General features: G+C 38.9%; 1 protein-coding gene across 1 annotated transcript in view; it reads left to right on the top strand.

The window, feature by feature from the left end:
• The first annotated feature begins 5,145 nt into the window (after window positions 1–5,145).
• The window catches only part of sprt (PDZ domain-containing protein sprite), an 83,308-nt gene continuing 63,817 nt past the window's right edge, over window positions 5,146–24,636 (top strand). The window contains exon 1 of the mRNA XM_090374723.1: window positions 5,146–5,313. The gene's annotated coding sequence lies outside the window, so the exon portion shown is untranslated. The remainder of the gene's footprint in view (window positions 5,314–24,636) is intronic.

Below are 24,636 nucleotides of genomic sequence, written 5' to 3'. Positions count from 1 at the left end.
CTGAAAAACCAAACCAGGAATAACTCACGTGGAAAAGCCCAACTTCCTCCACTTGAGATCGGCTAACTACAGCCTCAACTGAACAGGCCTTTAAAAGTTCCTACAGCCTCCGACGGGATTAAAACCAACACCTCTCCAGGTGATTAACAAGTGGCGAAACCACTAGACTGTCACGGAGGACCAACGGAAAGATTGCAAAATTCTGTTTGAAGTTCCCGCGACCTTAAGGTTAGGGCTTCTAAATATGTGTGAGCAAGGAACTGGTTAAACCCAGCACTGCGTGCCACACAAATGTCTTGTGCTTCTTTCCTCGTCATTTAAAAAGTGGATTACTCTAGTTACTATGGAAACAAAAGCTATTCTCTCAAAGAGACTGAATGAGCATGGGCCGTCCAATGTACTTTGGTGTTCAGGGTGGTTGGTTGTAGTAGGGTTTTAGGCACATCAGCAACTCAGGCCATATTGTGCCGTATATAGTATATATGTAAATTGTGTGCGAGGTCGATTTGCTGTTTTCTGGACGAAAAACCACGCTACCTTCGCTTGAGACCGACTAACTCAGCCTCGTTGTAAAAATAATCCAGAAAAATTCCTTGCATCATCGATGGAATTCGAACTTGGATCTTTTCCGTCCGGTGTGGGAAGGACGGTGATTATACCAACAGTACTATCCACCACGGGTTGACATTCAGGCGAGATGCTGAATGAGATCCCTAGAAATGAACTTCCGCTTATTTGTAAAAGCAGAACATACAGGTTAGATTTTGCTTTCATTTTCGTTTGAAACTGAAGGCCTTCCGGATATGGGTTCTCCATGAAATTTCGTAATTACACTTTTGTACACTTATATTTGTTCATCTTTAGTGCTTTAAATAAAAGCCCTTACTAGAAATGAATCCCATCATCTGTAACTGAAAATCAGTAGTCTCTGTAAATGTGCCGTGCGCATCATACAGACATTTTTTATGCAATTAACTGTTTAATGTAAGCAAACAATCCAATGTTGCGTAAAAAAATGGATAGAAGGCTAATAAAAAAATGATTAGGTGAACAATGGAGACAAAACCAACAAAGCACCATCATAATGCATGGTGGGAGAGTGACAAAACGAAAAAAATACAAATTATTTTAACGGCACCCGAGCTCGTTGCTTATATACTGGTGTGCAAAACTTAAGGATCAGTCAGGTTTTCACATGTAACTTCTCATAGGAGTGGCCTGGATATGGGAAAAGCATACCAAAGGAACCTCGTGAGGTACAGAAATGATGAAGGAAACAAAACTGACACAAAAACGGAAACAAAACGGTACAGAGGGAGTTTATTCAAAAATGGCAACATATAGCAATGGCTGCCATGATACAGATGCATCACTGCCAAAGATGGAACAAAGGGAAGAGGTGGTCTTCAGTAGGAGATATGGCCACCCCTAATGTCTATGCATGCTTCGCACCACCTGGTCCATACTTAGAACAATGTTGTTCATAAGTTCTTGCGGTAACATCGGGTGTGGACGTGCCGCTAGGCGTCTCCCCAGAGCTTCCCATATGTATTCGATGGGATTTAGATCGGTAGAACGGGCAGACCAATCCATACGAACAATGTCCTCACTTTCCAAAAGCATATCAACAGCTGCAGTCCGATGGGGTGTGGCGTTATCATCCATAAACGCGAACTCGGGGCCAATGACGCCTCGGAATAGACGCACATGGGAAAGAATTACCTCAGTACAGTAGCGTGCACCGGTTACAGCACCGCCTTCCAGTATGTGGTGTTGTGTACGTCCACCCAAGATAACGGCTCTCCAGATGAGAACACCTCGATCGCCATATCGATCCCTTTCAGTGATGTTTGTGGGGTGATACCGTGTGCCAACCACTCGCCAGAATAGCTGACGTCCAGAATCGCTGCTGAGACTGAATCTGCTGTTGTCAGTAAAGAGTACCTTACCCCATTGCGCTGCTCTCCAGTCCTTGTGTTCGATGCACCACTGTAAACGGTGTCTCCGATTGGCAGATGCTAAAGGAACACGGTGAACTGGCCGTGGGGCAAACAGTCCACCTTTGTGGAGTCGCCAGGCCACAGTAAACCGCGATATCCTGCGTCCTGTGCAGCTGGTTTGCAATGGATCCCGCTGTTTGGTGTCGTTCCCTCTTGGCCTGTAGGAGTATACAGCGGTCATCATTGGGCGTTGTTTTTGGTGGACGACCACCACTGGTCCTTCGAACAGCTATACCTGTCGTTCTGAAGGCCGACCACGCAATGGGCGATACCGAACTCTGTAGCCACACTCCTCGCACTTCGACCTTCCTCGAGCTTCCCAATTATTCGACCCCGGGTAAAGTCATCCAGATGTTGTCTACTGGCCATTTCGTTGTCTGTAGCACTGTGTGAAACCAACTGAACGTCTGTAATAATCGTGCTCACCATTCGGTAATTTGCACATAACTGCTGAACTGCTGCTTTTATCTGTTTATGTGAGCAGTCTCATCACGATTCAAATTTTTGCACGTGCACCAGCTTTCTACTGAACGGCCACAGTTATGTAAATCGCCACAGGCTGTTTGGTGTTTGATTTTTGTGGTTGTAACCTTTAGAAATAATGTTGTCCTTAAGTTTTGCACACCAGTGTACAAAGTATGTTAACACATCTATGGCAACGTGTATTCACGTGTGGATTTGCATGTTGTGAGGGCTGAAAAGGTTAGAATAACTAACAGTAGGAAAAAAAAAAAAAAAAAACTCCCTCCGTCTCAGATCGGCTAACCACAGCCTCTACTGAAAGGATCTTCCAGTTATCGACGGTTGTAATAGGGTTGTTTTTTTTTTTTTCTTTTTCTAGGAGCATAAGCAACAACTAAGGCCATATTGCCTGTACATTGTATACTGTATATTGTCTGTACATTGCGTGTGTTCTGCGGTCAATTTTGCTAGACGAAAAACCCGATTTCCGGGAGAAAAAATTATGCTGTCCTCGCATGAGACCGACTAACTCGGCCACGTTGTGAAAAAGGCGAGTTATCGACGGGGATAATACCGAGATCTCTCAAAAAGAGTGGCAGACGTAATGTTTACTGCACAGAATAAACTATAGCCACCGGAATAAAATCAAGACGGTTAAAATAATAATAATTCCGGCACTCATTCTCGAAAGCTCGGGTAACGTCTGTTTGTTCAAAAAGTTTGAGTTCATCCAAAAATCGTTATCCCGTGTTTTTAATTTCTTCTGTATCTGAGCGTGTCTGAAGAGCGAAACTTATCTAGTAACATAGCTGATTCTACTATATGTGCGGTCCACTTTGCTCGATCTCCACGACAATTTTAAATTTCATTATTATTAGAACGTATTGTGTAATAGACAAAACAAAAAACGCAAGTTGAATAGTAATGGTCAAGATGAAAATCAATAGCCCGAAACTAGAAACAAGAGTAAATTCCATTACAAGGAATAAAGTCTCGTATTTTAAACTCCATCAATGTCTATCCATCCATCCATCTATTCTTGTATTTTTGAAGCTATTTTAATATGATTTTTTTAATACTCGGGAAATCTAGTATAGCTTTGTGAAGTGGAAAATTTTGTTTATACATTTATTTATTTGTTTTTTTATTTTATTTATTTTATTTTATTATTTTATTTTTTTTTTTTGGTTATATATAGTTGGGAGCAGTAGAATACCCGCTCCCTAAAACAGCGCCGTAAATCGAGAAAGCGAAGGAAGAGGGAGGCATTTTAATATTCTTATAGAGACAAGACTGTATGCTTAATAATAATTTTTAAAAAAAATGAAGAAGTGATTTTCTGAAAGTTTGCAGCCTGGTATAACTGTATTTTTGAAGAAAACATTGAACTTCCAAAATAAGGTTGGAGGAAAACAGCAAAATAAAAATTTGTCGGGTTCGGTCCGTTGGAATGTAGATCAAGCGAAGAGAATAAAGAAACAAAAAAATGAAAATTAATAATAAGGTGGGTATTTCGAATAAACGTTGCGGAAGCTAAGGCGAAACGTCGTGTGTTCCATGGCTAGTGTGCAAAATAAATAGACTAATTTCCAGAAGAAAAAAAAATTTGCACCGGCAGTGGAAACGGGTTAACTTGGCCACTGTGTGGGATTTAAAAAAAAAAAAATAAAAATAAAAAAAAATCCAATAAAATATCATCCGGACTTATTAGGAATCGAACCCAAGTCTTTTCTACGCGATGTAGAAGAACAGCAATTGAAATCAGGGCCTACAGTTAAGAGGTGCTGGTGCAACACATCCATTCCCCCGAATGAAAGCGGTTGCAAATTCCAATGTAAGGGGATCTCGCGCCTCAGTCCCAGCAAGAAGAAATGAGTGGATTAAACTTTAAACGGGAGTCGGGTGTTATACCAGTATCCTCAAACTGTAGGACCGACCCTGGTTAAAGATATTCTCTCTCTCTCTCTCTCTCTCTCTCTCTCTCTCTCTCTCTCACCCTTCTGCTGCAATATTACGTTTAATGGCCCTTTAAAACTACTCAGAAGTGGCCCGAGGTCTATCAGGGCCCCGTGAGAGATTTTTTGGTGCGCTCTCTCCGACTTGAAATTTCCAGCAAATCAGTGAATTTTCGGAACATTTTGCGCCCCCTAAATTTTGGCACCCTGTTTAGGAGAACCGCTCGATCGTGCCTTAAGCCGGCCCTGAAAATACTCTCTACTGCATTCTAAAAATCCGCGAGATCTTTTCAAACAGTTTAAGAAGTCGTGTAATCAGACTTGTATTTGAATATGTTCGGCTTTGGCCACGTGTTACGTGAATGTTTTATCGCCATCGTTGTTTTGAAGGAAAAATCTTTAAAGAGCTGTTAACTCCCATAAATATGTACTACACACTGTTTTCGACCTTGATCTTTATGGCTGAACCATTCGCCGTTAAATCAATCGATCGTTCACCAGGAAAAAGCTGCTTCGCACTGAGCTATTAAGAACAACGGATAATTCAACGACCCGCGCGTAAAAAACGCTTCGCGAAACTAAAAGAAACGAAGGAAAGAAAAAGAAAAAAGAGCTCGGTTTCCGAACCGTCACGGACTCTCAGAAGCTCACGTGACCACTTTCTGTACAATGCCCCACGAAGCACTGTATGAGAAACCGCATTAGCTATCGCAGTTACGGCTCGGAGAGAAGATAATCGCGAACAACCACCTCCACCCATACCGACGACTTCAAGTTCTAGCGGTGCGTGGTGTGCGTGTAGCAGAAGTTCTTTTATCCTACGATCTAACGAACCTACTGGCCGAAGTAGTTGCACGACCCGAAGAGTGGCTGCTTACATTTTGCTGAAAACTTGCGTAAGTATTGCTTTTATTAATGCTTTCGTTACTGCGCAGATATTCAGAGTTCGCTATCATTCAGAGTTTGCTATAAACTGGTTAAGGAGTGCTTTTTTCATTGACACAATTTCTAGAACGCAGCAAGTTTCATTAGGTCCCTCAGCGCTCTATAGGAGTTCCGGTTTCCACAAGCTCACTATAACGGCGTGACTTCACTTTCATATGAAGCGTGAGAGTAAGATATGGTTGCCGCTTTCGTCTCGCCCTCCCCCACATAACTCTTTGTTGCAATGTGTACGCAATTCATAAATTAAAGTAACTGTGTAATTCATTCAAATTTTACGCAAGGATAAGCCTGTTTTGCCTGTTTGGATTAGGAGAATGGCTACCTGAATTAATATCAAAATGCGTACTTTTACCACGAAAAACTCGTTAGTTAGTAGTGCTTGAATTTCGTTAATGTATTCTTAGTTGTCCAAGTTTCTTTAAGCAAAAACATCCGGAATTATTGAATGTATTCATTAAGTTGAATGTTGTTTTGTGGTGCATCGAGTACTTTGGTCATAGCGCCAGTTCATACGACCATAGCGAACTCACTGTGCTGTATAACGGAGGACAATGTGTTTATTTACACAGCAATCATAGACATTGATGGAAGTTAATTCCCAAAAAAGGCAGCTGTTTTGAGGAGCATCGAAAGGACCTGAAAAAGAAGAATATTATTTATTTACTTATTTTTATGGGAGGCTGTTCAAATCTACACTACTGTATCAAAGTAGTGTGGTTAGGTTAGAAAACCAGAAGAAACGTTTCCTTTCCAACTCTTACTCCATATACGGTGCTAGTGTACTAAAAGTCCTTCAACGACCTTCCATAAAAAAGAAAGAACAAAAAAATTCCAGCAACTTTCTTTTTCTTCATTTAAATTCTTTGCTTCTCGGCATATCACTGCTTTTCGTTACCAACTGCTTTAACAGCTTTTCATTTTAAGCTTTAAAAAGGTTGCAACACAAACATCTGAAAAAGTGCAAAAGCCGATCGGCGTCCATTCACAGTTGAACTCCAAATTCATCATCCCAATTGTGTTCTTCCTCATTCATTAACTCTACTCCTAATCTCCGAAACTAAAGAAATTTAAGTCCGCGAGAACGAGTTTTTTAGTTTTTTTATAAAAACCCCAAACACAAAAAGGTATCAGCACCTATAGTACTTAGTACCATGCGTGAGTTGAAGGTTGAGAAGACGGAAGGTACTTGTTGACTTGAATTTCTGTAGATTGTAATTTTCAGGAAATAGGTAAATACGGTTTGTTTGTTATTTGGTTTTTAGGAGCATTAGCAACTAAGGCCATATTGCTCCGGGGATATGCAGTGGTCATGTCCTGACCTTTCCGCATCCTCCGTATTTGGTGGTCACGGGCTCGAACCACGGTCTAATCAAGAAGCGTGTGCTACGCACTGCTGCTCCTGCCCACCTAGGGGTAAGTAAGGAAGAAGAAAAAAGTTGGTTCTGTAAGTTTTAAATTGGCCAGTTAAAGGATGCTGACTGATTGCAGCACGCGTTCGGGCTGGTTTGGAAGAGAAAGGGGGTATTATAGATGCATGCTGAAAAAAAGAGAATTCTATGAGACAGAGAGGAGTGTTTTTAAGAGATGGGTCATTAATTAACATGATTGCCCTCTTTTGAATAGAGTATAGAAGCCTGAGAGAGCTTTTGGATGAACCAGCCCAGATGTGGGAACAATATCACAGAAGGGAGGATTTGAGATTTGTACAGACTGAGAAAATGTTTAGAAGTTTTCACCGAGTGCGAAAGAGAAACCCCGGTTTTTAGATGCAGAGAAAGCAACATTCGTAGTGTGCTTATGCCAAGAGAGATTAGAAGGCAAGGTAATCCCTAATAGGGATCTGAGTGTAATCAAAAATAAGAATAGGAGCATTAGGCTCCTTTTTGCGAGAAATAGGACAGGGCTGAGTTTTATAAGGATTGAAATTAATTAAGTTATCTTTATCCCGTTAAAGAATTATTTGGAGATTAACACTTAAGGAATTGGTGGTGGATATTCGAGAAGCTGATAGTGTTTATGCAGAGTAAAAAAAACTGAAAGGAGGAATTCAACGTGCTATGACTTCTTCCGATCAGTGAAAGAAGGTCATTAACATACAAGAGGAAATGAGTGGTCAGGAGCGCGAGTGCAGTAGCCCACGGTCTTTGAGTGGACCGGGGTTCAAGTCCGTGACTGCTAAATTCGATTAACATTTGTATTGATTGATTTATTGTAAACTCCACTGACCTGGTGGTCGTTCCGTAGTATAAACAAGAAAGAACTGAACCTTGAGGAACACCAGCATTAGAGGAAAGGTTAGAAGACCGAGCCATATATAATCACCCACAGCGAGCGGTCAGAGAGAAAACTGGATACCCAATTACAAAAAACAGTGCACAATCCATAAGATGGAAGCTTATTCGGAAAACCTTTATGCCAAACACAATCAAAAGCGAAATGTCACAAGCAATTGCTTTAGATTCACCAAGCTTTTCCATTCAATTTGTTCATATATCGGTAACATAAGATGACCATCATTAGGTGACCATCATAAAAAAAAAAAGGAAAGTATAATGAGGACTGTAAAATGAATGTAGATGGTATGCACGACAAAATATATCAAGAACTAAAATGGGCCTATATTATAAAACCCACAGAAAAAAAAAGAAACTCTTCAAAGAAACTTAACTCATCCCACGTATGAAGAATTCTCTGAATTAAGGGAAAAAGAAAACATTTAATAATCGAATCTCGAAATAATTTCAATATTCAAATAATCAACAAAAATCTTAAGGAAAACAATGATTTCAAATTATTTTAAAAATATGTTAATATTTTTAAGATCCACTGCTATACCTGTTTAACAAACAAACAGCTTCTAGCCCTCAACAAATAGTCAATTTATTTGATGATCGCTTTTAAATTTAAACTCCCATCCCTTATAATACATTCCTAATGAAAGCATCACCTTCAACCCTTCGATACATTATCTACTATCCCTATTGAGGAAAACAATATCCAAATCATATTAATCTCTGGATTGCGTATAGGATTCTGATCAAATTCCATTAATAGTATGGAAAAAATGTTTACCTTCCTTAAGACCATACCATTACTACATCACACGTTTAATAAATTAATTCAAGAAGCAGCTTATCCCTCTCATTTCAAAAGGGCATTTATTCCACCCATTCATAAAAAAAAAAAAAGAAATTCAAATTCGAGATTGCAAATTCCATTAACCTGCAGCTCTCTTGAATTCTGAATTAACCAAAAGTTTACCTAATCCTACTTACACTAGAATTTGAACAGTGCGGAACCTGTACTCCACGGCTTTAAAAGATAAACTTGAAACAAAAAAAATTCAAACCGGAGTAGCAAAATATATGTTAAAACAGGGTGTTTGGGTAAATAAAACGGTGGACGATAAGGAATACAATATAGGGGCTCTTAGATTGAAACTGTTTTCTCAAGGAACTCAGAATAGTTTTGTAAAGGAAAGGAAAAATCTTTTTAACTAACCTGATGAAACTATTACGACAGTGTGACTAATGAGATGGATGCAGAAAATAATTTCGACATTGATGAGATGAGAGATACACTTTTGCAAGGAGCTAAAAACGATATATTTTAACCATCAACGTAGCACAGCTAATTTAAGAAACATATATAATCAATAATGAGTGGACTGCTCCTTATTATTGTGAGAATATAAATAATTTAGAACGATGTAAAGCAGAATGCTGTATCGAAATCTTCATAAATAATAATAAATTTTGGCTCTAATCAAAAGAACACAATTTTTATTTATAACAGTATGAGACTGTGTGCAATACAAGATGAATCCCCCAGTGCCCAAATCTTAACTGATCTAACCTGCCACTGTCCACCAAAAGTCTTTTATGACAAAAATTTACTTTAAAAATTGAAACTTGGGGAAGTGTTTTAATATGCACTATAGGTCTACACAATCTTCACCTCTTTCGATAACTTAATACTACTACCTGGACACAAAGAAGAGCTGGCTCTGCCTTGTGTCCAAGTAGCAACCTTTCTATACTCGGAATGAACGCATAGAAATTCCAAGTTTTTACACTCGGATGCAAAACATACCAGAATCTTGTCCACTGATCACTTTCCTTTGGCAGAATCACCTAGAATCCAGGTGATTCTGCCAAATCACCTGGATTCTAGATTAACACCTCTAATGTCGTTATCTTCCCTGGCGAGGGTGGCTTTTTAGCTCGGGTAAAAATCGTTGTAGTCGGTTCCCTAGATTCTAGCTGATTTCCAACCTTCGAACTATATTTTAGTAGGTAGTGTGGGCAATTCCAAGGCTGATAAACCAAATTAAATGGCATTTTTAAATTATATCAGCTCCCCTTTTAATTTTAATGGTTACAAAATAAAATTTTATTTTCAGGATGGAAACTAATGTTCACGTGACTGTTCGTGGTTAAAAGTTTAAGTAATCGCATGATAAGTTACGTCATGGCAAAAATAGTGAAAGCATAACCGCGCTTCCTGTTTCTCTTATTTTGATTTGGGGGAGAGAATGAACGCATCAGATGAGAGAAACCGTACTTCCTTTCCAAAATATAAGTAAATTGTCAACAGTATACTTATATTTCACATACATCTAATAACTTTTAATAATAAATTATTTTGACAAATATATTTCCGCTTAAATGCGGTAAGCCGAAGCTGCCAACAAAGAACTGCAATTATTATTATTATCAGCTACATGGTGCAAGGAAGCCCAAGACTTATGCTGCACCAGCCAGAAAAAAATTCCCGAATTACCCTGAGACCCTGAGAGAGAGAGAGAGAGAGAGAGAGAGAGAGAGAGAGAGAGAGAGAGAGAGAGAGAGAGAGAGAGAGAGAAGAATGGTGAGCTCAGGACCCTGGGTGTGCCAAGCCCATACTCACCAGATGTGAGCCCTTGGGGTTATGGTCCTTTAGGGTTGGGTGCGTCCCCATAAGAGTCATGAACAAGCATTCCATTTAAGGGGACGTAAAAAAAAATAATAATAATAAAAAAAAACTGAGAATCGCTACTTTACTATCATGGAATGGGTTTTGCGTTCTGTGTGCCAGTAACCACTTGTAGAAACAAATCACGCGCACAGATCTCGACTCGATAATGGAGCCCTATCCCTCCCTTCTTCCGAACATATTATCATCACCGTATATTTCCCTCGGACCATTTCGACTATTTCAAGGCCAACGCTGACAAGATAATCAATATTCTTATTCACTAACCTTATCCATTGTCTTGTCAACTCATTCAATGACAAAATTAACTGCGAGAAGAACGAGTTGTGCTGGGTTCAAGCTTGCCCCTTGGCAACTTATTAATCCCACGAAGTTGCCCATTGTTGTCGTGGTCATTACGTTCCTCAGACCGGAACTGCGCCAATCATTTAAAACCCTCGGTCAGCCGGAAACGACATACCCATCCCTACAAATAATTGCCGATGATGTGACAACAGTGACTCTCTTACCTGATTCTCAGATATGCGCGAGAACCACAAAAGAAAAAAAAAAAAAACAGTGAATCGCAAGTACAGTAATCCCTATTTACTAGTCTGTGAATATAAATCTTCCCGGTATCAAACACAGGCAGGACATCAATTCGGCGCAATACAACTTTACTCGACAAAAGCGCAAAAGTTTTAGAGCGCGTATTTCAACGAAAATAGTTTGGGACCTCCACAAAATATTTGCAATAAATTTTCCAGTAGCCTTTTTTTTTTTTTTTTTGTCATTTCCTCCCTTCCCTCAAAAGAAAAAAAAAAAAAGAAACGTTTCTGCTACCTAAAAGAAATACTGTAATTATATTATGAACGATTCCCATATATATATTTCAAATTATTAATTTCGTATGAAAGTTAGGACTGGAAAGTGACCGTTTCGCCGCTTCAGGTGAAATCGAAACTTATGCGCAATTCAGTGCAAAATTTTGCTTCACCCACATACGTGTCCCCAACTTGGCTCAGTCAGAACCATTAACTGTTCAATCCCTGGCCAACCTTTGACATGTGATGACAAGATAATCACACTCGTATATATCCGAAAGAAATTTCTCTGACTGCTAGTCTTTCCCGAAAAAAACAAAGAACCGGGTCCTTTCCAATCAACCTAAAACTGTAACTGAGCTTTTGCTTAAGTTAATTAACTCATTCCACTACTTCTTTAAACAACGGTTTAAAACCTAAAGTTGTGTTATACAACCGTATAAAGTATAACTAATATACTTGTTTCTCATACACTGCTCGACAAAATTAAGAGAACAAAATATTTTTCATAAATATTTTATTATGAACAGTGTCGCAGGAGGCAAATATTTGATATAATAAGCATCCTGGCGTGCAAATTCCGAATATCCAACAGAAATCGATCTACCACCTTAGGGAGCCAAACATTATGCAATTATTCGTGCCTATAAAAAGACGGGTTGCGACTACATCACTTCATTCCCGTTTTTTTGGCTTGCTCAGTGGGATAACCACATCTCCACTACTCAGGATGGCAAATCACCGTCGTTTAGATGATTCTTTGAGATGGCAGGTCGCTGGACGACTTGAAGCCGAGCATCTGCAAGTAGAGGTGGCACGCTAGCTTAATATTCACGCAGTGTCGTTTCACACTATGGGAGTAGTTTCAAAAGACAGGAACCATTACAAGAGGAGCTTGTAATGGTTCAATGAGCCAAAGTCGCCGTAGGGCTACGTCAACCCGCTATCTAGCTCTAATAGCCAGATTAGCGGGCTTTGACATCTGTAGATTGTCATCTGCTATCGCTTGAGGTTGCTGCGGCCACAGGTGAAAACATTTCCAACAGGACTGTGTTAAGAAGGCTCAATTCAAGTGAGCTCTAAGCAAGTAAACAAGTGGTTTGTATCCCACTAATCCCTGTCTGCGCGGTATCTGCACAGTGGTATCGTCACCGTCCTCCCCACACCGGGTGGAAAAGGCCCGGGTTCGAATCCCATCGATGACGCGAGATACTTTAATGGGCTTTTTTCACTCCGTGGCTGAGCTAGTCGGTCTCAGGCATAGATAGCAAGGTTCCCCCTCCCCCAGAAACTGGGGTTTTTGGGTCCAGTAAAACAGGCAAATCGACCAGAGAACACACGCAATTTACAGTCATAATACATATATGGGTATATGTTGGAGATTACAGGTGCAACTAATATAATAATTTGAATCCCATTAATCCCTATTGAGATAACAAATTTTCTTGTTATCCCAGTAAGAGTCTTTACCTGTTTGTGGTCCCTGACTCGCATCCTACGCCTCCACGTGGCATAGGATAGGAGTCAGGGGACAGCGGACCAAGTGTTCACTGCCCTCTGGCTGCGAAGTTGCCAGGCGCCGGCACTCAACACAACACACAAACCTTTACACACCAACACTTATTCACACTTGCCGGCTTTGGCAAATTTGCTTTTCAGGCGCTACTGCGGTACATAAGGGAAACCCTGGAGACCGCCTCAAAAAATAAGAATACCTTTAATACCTTAAAATCCCAAACCACCCCAAAACTTGTCGAAAGTGGTGCCATGAACATGTGACTTGGAGCTCTGACAAATGGGGTACAGTTCTGTTCTCTGAAGAGTCCCGTTTTAGCCTACAAACAGATTCTAAACGTTATTTCATCTGGAGACAACGAGGAATGCGGTACCATCCCTCCAACATCAGAGAAAGGGAAACTTACGGTGGAGGCGATGTTCTCGTCTGTGGCGGAATAATGATCAACGACCGCACTTCACGTTTTTGATAGGGGTCCCGTAACTGCACAGAGGTAAAGAGAACCTCGAACCCTATGTGCGGCTTTTTAGGGGTGCGGTTGGCCCAGATTTTCTTTTCATGCACGACAACGCCACTGCACAGAGCTAAAGTGGTGGAGGAATATCTTGAAACTTAAGATATCCAAAGACTGCCGTGGCCAGCACGATTATCAAACTTAAATCCGATCGAACGTGAGTGAGACACCCTTGGCCATCGCATTGCACGCCAACCGCCAACTCCTAGGTCACTTAGTGAGCCAAGGTCTGCGCTGGTGGAAGAATGGGATTTGCTGCCGCAGAACTTTACAGACACCCTTATATCAGCATGGTTCACCGCTATCAGAGCTGTTTAGCCGTTGGAGGGGATCATACGCCGTACTGGTATCATGCGACCAGTGGCAGATTCAGGTCATTTTTCGGAGAATGCACACCAATCGTTTAAATTCCCTTTATCTTCAAAAACAATTTTTTTTTTCATTGTCAACATATTATTTTATCTATTTTTTTTTGCATTGTATCTCAGCTATTTTCCACTGACTACAGTTGGCAACACTGATGTTGATGTGATCGCCATTCTAGTTCGAGGCACCACGCAGTTTGGTCTTGCGTAATGTTTACTTCAAAGTAATTCAGACCTTAGCTGTGTCCCTGTGTCCGCCAGTCACATTATGTTTGAGTGTTATATTTCTTTTGTTATGTGCATTATTTTGTGCTTGTTTGTGCACAAAATGGTGTCCCTCCTGTCATTTTTTTCTGGATCCTCCACTGCATGTGACCATATTTTCGAGCATCTTGTGTCGACTTCTGTAATGTGACCCTTTTGGTAATTCTTATAGAATTACTTATATATGTGTCCCTTATAGCTGTCCGAAGTTGCTCGCTGTCTCCTCATTTGACCGTTATTCTATGGCACGCCACCATTTTTTTTTTAGATGCAGAAGAAGCAATATTTGTGATGTGCTTATGCTAAGAGAGATTAAAGTCAGAGTTATAATAGAGACATGTGATCTTGCCTAGAAATCGTGCCACCGAAGATAAGCATAGGAGCAGAAGAATCCATTTTGAGAGATTTAAGGCAAAATTGAGTTTTAGAAGGATCGAAATGAACTAAGTTATCTTTGCCCCACTGAAGGATTACCTGGAGTCAGCATTTAAGGAATTGGTAGTGGTTATTCGAAAAGTTTAAGCTGTTTGTGTAGGGCAAGGTTTCACAAACTGGAAGGTGGAATGCAATGTGATATCATCAGCAAAACTGTGGATATCATTTCTGGTGGGTGGAAGGAGGTCATTAATATACAAAAGAAAAAGAAAGAACAGAACCTTGGGGAACACCAGCATTAGTGGAGAAGTTAGAAGCCAGAGCCATCTACCATTACCCACAGTGAGCGGTCAGGGAGAAAACTGGATACCCAATAAGGTATTTCATTTACGAGCTTTCCGTTTCGTAAAAAAATTTCCATTTCAACCCCTAGGTTACAATATGGGTTGGCAAGGGCGGTATATGACAACTACGTATTCCAGTTGAACGCAATAAAAATGAGCAGTTGGACAGTTTGAGTGGGAAAACGAAATGCAATAGCAAGGTAACATTTGCCAATGGTATTAGGATAAACTTGTTACAAGCCAATAAAATAATATAGGAAATAGCGTCATATTTTGCACGTATCTTAAGAATTGAATGTTACAATTTATTTAGAATACGAGAATAAGTGCAGCGAGTGGTGCTTACGAGTCAACAACATCGCCGTTTCTGAGTTAAATGTAAAATGCAGTACAAGAATTTTAACTAATTTATTATTAGGGCCATTTAATCTTAAACTAATCCTCAGCTTAACTTGGCATAGAAATGGGAGCCGATATGCTATAAGAAAATCCCCAAATCCTCTCACTAATAATGAAAATCCTAAAAGCTGAATAAAACTGACTGACGCAATTGAGCCTTCGTTTCATTGCATTCCGCTATCACTGTTCCTAATAAGACTGTGCGGACAAAACAGATGGGCGCACAATTCACTTCTACAATGTTTCAGTCGAAGCCTTTTCTGAGTCAACTATGGGTGTCAAAAGTAACGCCCAAACTGAGTTTTATCTACCTGACAGGTCACCGTTAATTGCCATTCCAACATAGCAGAGTAGTGAACTATATCCAGATTCTAAACGATATCAACTCATCTGGGCCAAGAAATAACGAGTGGAACCGAGAAGACGTCGTGAAGTAGGTGAGTGTGTCGACTTTGTGCTTAAACATCTAACCTGGAACGCTTGCATTTCTAAGAACTTTTATATCCAAACTTAACTAATGGAAGAACGTCATCACTGGTGTATTTTTGCACTGCGATGGTTTCCACACGTACATTTTGTAATTCCATGACGTTTAAGACCTCAAAAAAAAAAAAAAAAAAAAAAAAAAAAGGGGGGGGGGTAGCTTGCATTTTAAATTGAGCTTCTGAAAATATATTTGTCTATAATTTGTAAGTATATTCGTCGTGTGTGCTGTATTTATGGGATTAAATTTTGTCTCGACGCGCAACAATACAAAAAAAAAAAAAAAAAAACACCACTAAAAATAGGAAATATAAATACATAAAATAAATAGCTAACGTTTCTTCTCAAGCTGGCTCTAAGCACGCATGAGTGTTAAAGACTAAAGCAACTATAACTGTTTTAAGGCCATATAGAATAAGTTTTGCCCGTAGTGGCGTGTATCCTTCAGTCGGATTGCCTGTTTGTTGAACTAAAAAATTTGAGCTTCCAGAAAATAAAAATTACCCCAGCCGAGACGGATTCAAACCCAGTGCTTTTGCACGTGGTAGAAAAGGACTGGTGATGGGAACTACTGTGTGTGGTAAGGACCTATAAGTACTTAGTACCTATAGTATAAGTCAAAACGTTACTAATTATACAAAAAAAAAAAAAAAAAAAGTGACGAAAGCGTTCGCTGTAGCGCTTTTAAGCACCTTAAGGGTCGTCACAACGTCAAGATGACTGGCAAAGCTGGGAGAGCAAAAACTACTGGTACAGAGGTATTCCCAGCTAAGATGAAAACTAAGTGCTTTCCAAAACAGGTTTTCAACGTTGGTAAGTCTGGTCTGCTCTGGATATATTTGTCATCAAGGGCTAACCTTTCCAAAGAGATAAAAACGGAAGTTGCATTTACACTTTCTAAAGACAGGCCGACTATTCTCCTTTGCTGGGCCGGCGCTAGGAGCGCGCAAATGAGGCACTTGCCACAGGCCCCGCTTAAAATAGGCGCTGCTAGATACGCTACTGCATATGTGTGTGTGTGTGTGTGTGTGTGTGTGTGTGTGTGTGTGTGTGTGTGTGTGTGTGTGTGTGTGTGTGTGTGTGTGTTAGCTGCTATGGCTATAGTGCGCCTATTCGTAAGAATATCAGAAAATAATTAAGAATGAAGCCAGCTCATAATGATGTTACCGTCCTGAACAAGAACGGTTTAAGTTGGAAGTGATCACAGAATGGTAAGATTCACACTTGATACAGATGTAAGAAAATAAAGGGAAAAAAACTGACTCGAGTAAATAATATTAAGGTCTTTGAGATAACAGAGGAGGAGAAAGAGCAGTATTTACTGGAACTTAAGATCAATTTTGAGCTTCTGCAGAACTTTCGGGACCAAGATATTGACGAGGAATATTACAACTTTCTGAAAGTGATAAAGGTAAAAATAAAGATAAAGGTAAAGGTCTATAGGTAAAAAAGAAATCCAAATCAGAAAAAAATATGTCATGATGAACCGAAGATAAACACTGACGAGGACAAAATTCAGTATACTGAGTTATGCAAAGCCATTAAAAAGAGACTCAGAGAGGACATAAGAAGATTTAACACAAGAAAAGTAGTTCAAGCATTAAGGGAAAACAAAGGACTTAAATCAGCAGCCATGAGCAGTAATACAGAAAGACAAATGATACTGAAACCCAAGAATAGCGATGGTGTACTTATAAATAGCAGAGATGGCATAATTCAAATAGCAGAAGACTACTATAGAGAATTATACAAGGAGCGAGGGAATGATGCCAGCAGTGGGGAAGATGGATTGCAAATTAGCAACACATACAACATACCCGATATCCTTCTTGATGAGGCAGAACGTGCATTGAAGAAAATGAAGAATCAGAAAGCCCCGGGGGAAGATGAAGTTACTGCAGAGTTGTTAAAATTGGGAGGAAGGCAATGACACAGAAATTGGCAAGACTCTTCACAAAGTGCATTAGAAAAAGGTGTGACGCCTAAGGAGTGGAATAATGCAATCATAGTTTTGCTGCATAAGAAAGGAGATAAATCAGAAATTGGAAATTATAGACCAAGTAGTTTGTTATCCCACATCTACAAGTTGATCACAAGGGTGATTACTAACAGATTAGAAAGAATACTTGACGAGAATCAACAGAAAGTTTAAGCCGGCTTTAATACAGGATTCTCAACTATGGATCACCTTCATGTAATATCACAGCTAATTGAAAAAGCAAATGAATACCATTATGCCTGGCATTTGTGGATTATGAAAAGGCATTTGACTCCATACAGCATAAGGCAATATTTCGGGCACTGGAAAGACAAGGCATATTATGATTTTGAAGAAAATATACGAGAATGCTACATCCTTTATTAGACTAGACAAAGACAGTAGAAAATTTAAAATCGAGAAAGGAGTTCACCAAGGAGACACAATATCTCCGAAGCTTTCAGAAGATTAGACTGGTCGCAGAAAGGAGTCAATGTGAATGGAGAGTACCTAAACCATTTACGATTTGCAGATGACATTGTGATTATAAGCCATGATCTCGAAGTATTAGTAGAAAATCTTAATCACTTATGCACGTTAGTAAGGATTTCAGACGGCCTCCGTAGCCGAGTGGGCAGGAGCGAGAGTGCAGTAGCACACGCTCTGTGAGTAGCCCGGGGTTCAAGCCGCTGACTGCTGAATACGGTCGATCTGCCAACCCGCACTGGACCAGCGTGGAAGATTATGGTCCATTTCCCTCAGCATGAATTGTTGAGGAGGCTTCCATCCTGCAGTGGGTTGATAATGACCGCACTTTACTTTTTTTTTACTAAAGATGAATATGGCTAAAACAAAAGTAATGATGAACAAGTATGCCACAGAAAGGGAAATAATCATTGAAGGAGCAGTAATTGAAAAGGCGGATTCATATTCTTATCTGGGATAAGTCATTAGCTGTAATAATGATAAATGGCTGAAAGTCAAGAGAAGAATAAATTTTGGATGGAAAGCATTCAGGAAATATAGTCACATACTGAGGAGCAACATCCCAATTTGTCTGAAAAGTAAAATAATGAACCAATGCATATTCTCCACCATGACTTATGGAAGTGAAACTTGGGCACTCACCAAAAGAATGGAAGAGAAGCTGAGAACTACACAGCGAAGAATGGAACGAATTATATTAGGAATCAGACTGTTAGATAAGAAGAGAAATACATGGAGTAGGCAGCAAACATAAGTAAAGGCCATTTTTATCAAAACTAAAGAACTGAAATGGACTTGGACAGGAGATATAGCTCGAAGACATGACAGATGGACTAAGAAAATAACGGAATGGTACCCAAGAGGTAAAAGAAAACCTTGAACACAACAACGGAAATGGACAGATGAAATTCACAAGTTCATGGGTAGTAAATGGATGTCCAGTGCACAAAACAGAAGGAACTGGAAAGTTGCTAGAGGGGCTTTCATCCTCCAGTGAACTGAAAATGGCTGATGATGATAACGAACTCATTTAGATAATAACAATTGTCATTAATCTGATAAACGTTATACAGATTGGATTTTAAACTGAGAGTATACTGGTTTTAATGTCAATGAAAACTTGAATGATAGGTATTAACATTATAAATATGTTTGTTTGAATTCAGCATCGCTGATTTAATTTGTATATTGAACTGTACAGGTATGACTGAGGCGAATTTTGAGAATATTAACTGTAGTTGCATGTGATTAATTGAAATTGCCTTTTAGTGTTGACTAAGAGAAAATTAAATAAATGAATGAATGTGAATATAACAGATTGAAAAATTAAACAAAGAAAAAGAAAGTAATAATAATATATTGGTAATGTGTATAGCCATGTTGTATAATAAATGTTTTGTTATTTTGTGTCAGCCTCCGTGGGTATTTTTTACAAGGTGGTTGAGTTATACAGAGATATACAGAATTCTGTCTAATATACATACAGTACTTAACCCCCAACTCCTAGATCTTCTTCATCACATTGAAAATTAACATAGCAGGCAGATTGTTGTTGTTGTTGTAGTGTTTTAGGCGAATCAGCAACTTAGGCCATATTGCGCCGTATATAAAATGTCGGTAAACTGTGTGTGTTCTGTGGTCAATTTGCTGTTTGCTGGACGAAAAACTATAGTTTCAAGGAGAAAAACCATGCTCTCCTCGCTTGAGTCTGAATAACTCAACCACCTTGTAAAAAATACCCATAAAAATTCCTCGCGTCATAGACGGAATTCGAACTCAGGTCTTTTCCACCAGGTGTGGACATCGCGTTGATTATACCAACTGTACGCGGGCGTAGCGAGCAGGCTAGTTGTGGACCTCAGTGTTTTAAGAGGAAACTGTTGTCAAAGGATGACAATAATACTACTATAGTAATGGGCAGGGTTCGACAAATACTTCGCCCGCTGCCCGTGGCGAGTAGCTACAGACGAGACAAAATACAATGTTTTTATTAACATTAATAATAAAATGTTATTGTAATATTCACTGAAGTTTTTGACACAGCGTCAAACGTCAAAAGATGAAACAATACCGCCATGATAACAGACATGCCGTCCCGGTCTCCGGTGGTGCGCGGTTGGGGTCAAGTGAATCACACTAGTGGCACACTGGTCGGCATTGCTATTCTTATTAGAACTTTATGCTATTAAAAAAAAAAAAATAAATAAATAAATACATACACATATATATATATATATACACACACACACACACACACCTTTCTTTTTTGGAGGGGCGATTCTCTTTTTCGTATGGCGATTAGGGTTTGCATAATTTGTCGAGCCCTGGTAAATATTAAACTCAAGATAATAATAGAAGTAGTAAATAAATAAATAATACATAAAATAAAATTATAATAAAAGATCGTAAAATATATCAATATCTACAAAGTCATGCAGCATACCTTTCCGTGCATTAAAAATTGCTAAATGAGGCTTCCCCAAATGATCTAAAATTCGGCATTACTGAATGAATGATAAAAGCAGGGCCAGATTTACATATAAGGTAAACAAGCTACAGCTTGGGGCCTCATAGTACTAGGGCCTAGCTCCACCTTAAAAATTCTTTTTTAATATTGTCACAGTGAACCGATGAAGGACATCGTACATGTTATAGCTTAGGGTCACAACAAGTTTAAATCCAGCTCTGGATAAAAGGAAGGGAGAGAGAAAGATGGAAAGGGAGGATAAGGAAAAATTACCATTATATTCCCATCCCTATCAAAAATTCTACCAAGAACGATTTTTCTTGCATATCGAATCATTACATGTAACTTACTTTTACTATTTGTTTACAGGAATATCGCATATCTTACTGAGTGCCCTATAGAAAGCCTGAAACCATTTATTGACCTCTCTGTCGCAATAAAATTCTTAATAATAAATAGCTGTCACTAACTCTTGTAACAACTTTTCTACGTCAGTAAGCTCTTTATTCTCTGGCTAGCCACGGCGATTTTTTACTGCACAGATCTTCCCCAGAACCCCACGATGGGATTCCCCGCAACTGATGAAGCAAAATAACGGGACATACTGGATGCCTGCAGAACAGCAGCGTTCGACTCGGCGTTCACGTGTGAGTCCAGGGCAAAGTAATACAAATCCTCTAGAGTAGGTGAAAAACAACCCACCCCCTTCCACTCACAATTTTAAAAGTATGCTCATAACTTTAACACGGAACTAAGAACCTGCCTATTAACAGACCGACCACATGGTGAGACACTTAACAACCCTCAACGGTGCTCGTCAGTAACCGGAAGAAAACAGGAAACACTAATGGCAACCATAATTAGCGCACCAAATTCTCACCTCTAAAATTTCTTGTGCTTACTCACTTATGACTTCCAGGTCGAGGCAAAAGAAGTTTAAATGTTCCCTTCCTAAATATATTTAAATTACGTGGAATATAAATAAACTATTTCAATGCATAAAAAAAGTGATATTATTCAATCAATTTTATATAAGCAAGCAAAGGGGAAGGGAGAGCCGGTATGTATAAGAATCAATCAATCAATCAATCTTTTAAAAAGGTTCAAATGAGTATTACGATCTGTTCTGAACATCACGTTTCGCATTATACTGAAAATGACATGTTAATTATATTTATTATGTGTGAAATACATTCAGGAGAACACAGATCCCGCAGACACTAATTCGTAAACTTCCAGTCCAGCAAGTTCTCACGTGCTTTAGATTTTAGAAACTACAGTCTGCCTAATATGAAGGGGTTTCTCACGAAGGAGAAACTTCAGAACAAGTTTTAAAAAGTGCACTCAACAGCTTGTGTGAAAAAGATGAATTAATCTAACGAGAAGACTGACTGGCGACACCAGAGCAGGATTATCATTTTTCTGCCTCGTGGCAAATTAATAAAAATTTGAACTTTCAGTACAAAGTACCATTTGTGCATAGGTCGCTGTTCGCATCATTATGTTCGAAAGACTGCAGAGAATTAACCAAGCTTTTAGGATTTAATTTTAAAGGATCACGTTTAAAACATTCAGGAGTTTTCTATTTATCATTATATCAAAACAGAACTGCAACAAAAGAAAACAGTTATACAGCCTTTTATATTTTTACTCACTTTTACATTTTACAATCAGTTATAAGAGAATTGCTATCATTGTAGTAGTAGTAATAGAGGCGTGTGATGCAAGAAAGCAAGCATACGCGCTTATGTAGCAGCAACCAAAAAAAAAAAAAAATTTCACACATCCATTCCCTCTAAAAGTTCGTCCGGTTCCTCCTTGAATTTATTTAGGCTATCAACTTCCACAACGACAGATGGAAGTTTGTTCCAGCAATTAACCACCCGCTGGCTAAAGACAAATTTCCGCAATTCTATTCTACAACTATCTTTCCTCAATTTGAATTTATGCCCCCGGAGGTTCGTAAGCTGAGCAAGAGGAAGAATCCCATCAGAATTGAATCTGCTCAACCCATTAAAGGCCTTATACACCTCGATCAGATCACCTTGCAGGTGCCTAGTCTCCAGCCGCTGCAATTTGCAGAACTTAAGCCTCTCTTGGTAAGAGGATCCCTTCATTCCCCTCACCATCATGTTTCCCTTCTCTGTACACGCCCAAGTAACTCTACATCCTTCCTAAAATGAGGCCTCCAGACCTGTACGCAGTACTCAAGGCGTGGCCTGGCCATTGCCTTATACCAGGGGTGGCCAACAAGTCGATCGCGGCTTTAATTTCTGTCGATCACGACGAATTTTAAATATATATATAAAATAGATTAGTCAAAATCTAAACGTTATTATTATGCGCCCCACTGCATACGCTTATTAAAATCCCTTGAACCACATGACTACGCTTGTCGCCGCTCAGCCGCTAGGCTTGTCTAGTGAAAATTCGCGCAGGTACGTTGTGGACAGCATAGTGTATGCGTCGAATTCTTATTTAGCTTACTTAATATTAATAACTGGACAGTATTTACACGTTAATTTAATACCCTTTGATTTAAAATTTTAAGATCAAAAATGAAATTAAAAGTGCTCTTCACGATCTGCAATTATCTCGAAATACTGTGATGCGACGCATCGAAAAAATGAGTAAAAATGAGAGCGAACATTTGCGTGCTGATATTGCTAATTGTGTGTCCTTTTCTTTACAACTGGATGAATTGCTTCGTACTGCTCCTTTCTTTACAACTGGATGAATTTACAGATGTCAGTGATACAGCTCAATTGCTCGTTTTCATTCGTATGGCTTTCGATGAATCTGCCACTAGAGAAGAACTGCCGGGTATGGTTTCGTTAAAAGAAAGAACTAGAGGTCTTTATATATTTAACGAATTCAAAAATTTTATTGAAAAAAATTAAATTACCACTATTTAAGCTCATATCAACAACAACAGATGGAACTAAAGCAATGACAGGGAATCTTAACGGATTCATCGCATTGTGGCAAAAGGATGATGAATTCCCAGATTTTTGAGTTCCCACTAACAAGTGTTAGCCAGAAAAAGATTGAATACTAAAAGTGTTATAGACATAGCTTTCCAAATGGTGAATTCCATCAGAGGACAATCTCTTCAAAGGAGACTTTTCAGAATTCAACTCGATGAAAATGAATCAGATATGATATTATACAACAGATGTGAGGTGGCTGAGTCGGAGTAAGTTTCTACAGAGAATTTGAAATTTGCAAAATGAAATTAAAAAATTTGTTGATCAAAGGGGAGATGATTATCAGCAACTACAAGATGCAGAGTAGTTGTGTGATCTGGCTTTTTTGGCAGATTTTATCAGTAAATTAAGTGATCCGAATTTGGAATTACAAGGAAAAAATAAAAATGTGGATTACACGATTAGTAGTATTTCTGCATATAAATATCAATTTTTGGCAATGGCTAAGGATCTAAAAGAAAACAAATTCCATCATTTTGCAAATATGCAAGGTCATTTGCAAAAATATCCTCTTTTTGAATTTAATAGTGAGAAATATGTTTCTGAAATTGAGAAAGTTGTGGATGATTTTGAAAACAGATTCAGCGATTTTGAAACAATTGAAGTTCAGTATATTTCTTATCCAGAAATTTCAGAAAAAAATCGCCGAGATTTTTCATATGAGGAAAATATTGCTTGAAAATGAAATTATTACATTGCGAAACGATATCTTCCTAAAAGCCAAATAATCAGAAAAAGACTTCTAGAAATATGTTTGCCGAGAAAAGTACCCAAATGTAAAAAAATGCAGTGAACTTTTAAATTGCTGTTTTGGTTCCACATATCTATGTGAATTGGCCTTTTCGTATTTGAAACAAACAGACGAAGAATCGCTCTACTCTTACGGACTTGCATACGGAAGATTCTTTACAGTTGGCCTTATTACAATATATCCCCGATTTTGAAAGCTTGGCAGATGACATTAAGACAAACTTCACATAAATTAAAAAAGGTGTGAATTTAAAACAAGAATTCTGAATTGTATTTAATTTTAAGATTTATAAACAACATTTTTCAATATGTGTTATTAACTTTTTTAACCATGTGCAATGAAATTCTTGAGATAGTAGATCGCGGCACATTTTGAAGAAAAAAAGTAGATCACATCACAAATTAAGTTGGCCACCCCTGCCTTATACAAAGGGATAATCGTCTCCTTTTCTCTACTAGCAAAATTGCTGTATATCATTGACAATACCCCATGACCTGCCCTGGCAGCCTGTCTGCACTGCTCAGAAAACTTCATATCTAACTGCACAATTACCCCAAGTCCTTTTCAT

The sequence above is a fragment of the Mastigoproctus giganteus genome, chromosome 5, assembly GCF_048544385.1.
Source record: "Mastigoproctus giganteus isolate SK-2022 chromosome 5, ASM4854438v1, whole genome shotgun sequence".
Lineage (NCBI taxonomy): Eukaryota > Metazoa > Arthropoda > Arachnida > Uropygi > Thelyphonidae > Mastigoproctus > Mastigoproctus giganteus.
The sequence above is the reverse complement of the archived record's forward strand: the minus strand, read 5'-3'. Positions and strand labels throughout refer to the sequence as shown.